Below are 3,860 nucleotides of genomic sequence, written 5' to 3' on the forward strand. Positions count from 1 at the left end.
GCTTTTTGGAGGCGGGTGCCGCCCATCGGCCAACCCTAACCGGTTCCCCCCGGCCGCGCATGCGCGTGCTCCACCAATAGACGTGGCTGTTCTATCGATCGGGTGGGCGCGGTTTGCCGCCCTAACCTTGTCAGGCGTTTTTCGATCAGATTTAGTCGTTAGCATATTATTCTTAGCCGACGGGCTTTACGTCTCAATCACGCTCATCATCGGCGTGGCGCGATACCATAATATAGGACGATCCTTGAGGAGGCCCCCCTCACACACACATGCGCTTGCTGCTTGCCTTATTAAGGTGCTACTGTTGTGCAACAATCACTCACTCAATTAGGCTTCACCAACCTTTTCTCACCAAAAACAATATATCCAATAGTCAACCACGTATATCAACCTCAATGTACAACCATGAGGTCTTAGCCTATCTAGTACTTGATTACTGAATTGCCAAGTTCTCTAGTGCACTAGAACTAGAGAGCTCCATCAATATATAGTTCATAATCCTCAATATACAATAAGGAACAATACAATACAAGCAATAAGAAATATCACCTTACATATGTAAATATAATTTACCTATTATATATGGCATCACCAGCAAAAGAATAAACTTTGCCCGCTGGTGACCGTTGCAAATCGAAAATAGTATAATAATATTTAAAATAAAAAAAAATCCTCATCATTTAGTCATTTCTGAGAATGAAAAAAAGATAAAAGTAAATAAATTATAAGGGATACAATAAATTTTAATTTAAATAAGGTTTTCTATTGAAGTGAAATAGTTTGCAATTATCCAATTTTTTATATCATTACTGGTATCTCTAGTTATATGTGTTAAATTAAAAGGTAATATATTTATAAACTTGCTGCTTAAATATATCAACTGTCTCTTAACTAGTGTAAATTTTGCATAATAAACTTCGTATTTATTGATAGTAAATCATTTTTGATATCTCAGCATCTATAACTTTTTTGATGAGAATTTCAAGGCTATGTAGAAATATATCATTAACCACTAGAATATTTCAACTCAATCATCAAATCATGAGAATATAAAATATAATTGATCATTATTAAACAAGAATCAACAATCAATATTATATCAGACATATAGGGATGACTTAATAAAAAAAATAAATGCTTTATTCAACAAATAAAAATAAATGAATTACATTACAATCACATTCAAGAACACAAACTCATTTCACAATCATTAAACAAACATTCAATAATAAAATAATAGATAAACAGAACCCTATGTGTAGTTAAAATAAATAATTAATAATGAATGATAATAACAATGAAAGGTAAGTGCCCTTGAAGAAATATTAATGGTTCATCCCTCTTTAAGCATAATGCTTGTGCTGAGGGATGAGTCGCTTAACATAATAAGTTTATCTTGGACCACAGTACAATAAACCAGAACACATTCAAACAAACCGGAATATCATCCGGTACTTGAATTGTATCTACTATAGAATCCGGTGGAAATATAAAAATCTGCCTTCCTATCATTTCCACTGACTTAATAACGCGAATCCATCAGAGAGTATAGAATGTAATCCATAGAGAGGAGATAGTATAGGCCTAAGCTATGGTAAATCTCACTATAGAGTGAGAGTAAAAAAACTCTAAAACCATCTTTAATTATATTCAATAGGATACTGATCAAGGATCTTGTATCACCATAAACTATTCTCAATGGTTCAGTCAATTCTATCATAGCCTAGAAATGATGGCCCATTACACATCATTCAAATTGAATATCAATCATTGTATCATTTCCCACTTCTCAATCACACGGGAACTACTTATTCCTGCTTATGAAAATTATGATTAAAAAATATCAATTATTATAAATCAAATTTATTTTTTCCTTGTGTTTCTTATCAAAGAAGAATAATAATAATAATAAAGGTTTTATGGAAACCTTATGAAGGTTTGATAATTATCGTTGGAGTGATAATTATCTTTGAACCTTCAAAAGGAAAGCCTTGACTCAAGCAGGCTGGTTCAAGTATGTTCCATATACGCTTACTATACTGCTGCTATACTACTCCTTAACTTGATCAATAGACTACTAAAACAGTTATAGACTAGGTAGGCATTAAAATCTTTCATTACACTATATTCAGGCTATTGACCGCCGTTTCTTCCATGACCCTTTGCCCCTTAACTTTCAGTTCTTTTTGTTTCCTTTCATTTTATTGGGCAAGCATAATTATGATAAGAGTTATGTAGCTAACATTCTCAACTAGACTGGCCACATATCGTCATACAGTCACATACATTTATTTGTGGACAAATTAAATAGATAATTAGAAAGCTGGGATAAGCTTTGTTTGGATTAGGCTCAATACTGAGAAAGGTTTACAAGTGGAACGGATTTTAGAGAGAATTGAAGAAAGAGGGAGAGAATTGGCTGTGAAGTGGTCACCCACATCGCTTCGCCAAATCAAACAACAGCTCTACCTTTTTTACTATTGTGTTTCTTTCTATTTCACCTCTATTATACAACTTGTAAACAAAAGTCTACCCTGTGTGTTCCGAATCGGTTAAGCCTATTTTGCCAAAAGTGTAAGTAAAACTGAGACTTTTCAACTTGAGAGTGAAGAATCACCCAGAACACTTCATTTTCACGGTCGTCGAGTGGATGTTTGTAAACTCTCCACTTCACTTTAGTGAAGTGATGAGATCTCCAACAGCCTTCTCATGTAAAAAACTTAAATTCTCTTTCACAACCCAATTCTTTCTCCACAAAGAAGAGTACACTTTTATTAATTTCTTCCATTATTCTATTGATTTCTGAATAGTTTTGGCATGCCTGCTGTCAAATAATGAAACTGTTTTACTAATGAATACACTAGAATCGTTGACACATCCCATTCCACAGATGAAAAGAGAAATACTACAAGAGTGAATCAGTAGCTTGTGCAGTTCTGAGATTCTTCAGTGAGAGTTCAGTGATTCTTGTCTAGAATTTTACCATTGCATTACTTGATTTTCATACTCAATTTTCAAAGATGATTTTTAAATAAGAGAGATATCATTATAGTTCGATCGTGAATCTAAAAACTGATTAATTGGATGGAACTGATAGAATCTTTACTCTTGTGTCAATTTATGATGTATGTAATATAGTAATACAGTATAAGTCGAACACATTCTATGTAATTCATCATGTAATGTCTGTTTTCCTGATGAAATTTTGTTGAAATATCTATTGTTGTTTGCTAGACTTTTAAATTTATGGATTATTGAGATGAATATTATTATTATAATATTAATAAAATGACAATATATATATATATATATATATATATATATATATATATATATATATATATATATATATATATAAAACTATTCCAGGATTCCTGTACCAATATGACAAATGTTTTCGCGGATTTCATGGATGGATTCATGATAATAATAATTTTCTTTGATGATGTGTGAATGAGTGATACAAATAACTTTGAAGATATTTTGCAGAAACAAAGGATCTGATGAGCTCCCTAGGATGGAGACAATCAAATGAAACCACAAGGTATTTCATGCACCCAGTAAGTGACACCCAGGTATCTTCAAGCAGTCTATGCATTCCAGTGGCCTGTCAAGTACTTGTTCTACCCTCAGTAGTCAACCCTGATCAAAATTAGGCATTGCTTCTTTACTCTTGTATGGATCATGTTGAACCAGAATATAATGGTAGAATCGAGTCAAGATTACTAATTACTGTTCAGTAATGAGTTGAATATTTGAAGCTCTGGAGAGTAAAGAAGTTGAAATCATTCATTGATTTTATAAAAAAACTTAAGATAAAAGCTTTAAAAAGAAGATTAATGGAACTTTATGAATGAAAT

The sequence above is a fragment of the Nilaparvata lugens genome, chromosome X (assembly GCF_014356525.2).
Source record: "Nilaparvata lugens isolate BPH chromosome X, ASM1435652v1, whole genome shotgun sequence".
Classification (NCBI taxonomy): domain Eukaryota; kingdom Metazoa; phylum Arthropoda; class Insecta; order Hemiptera; family Delphacidae; genus Nilaparvata; species Nilaparvata lugens.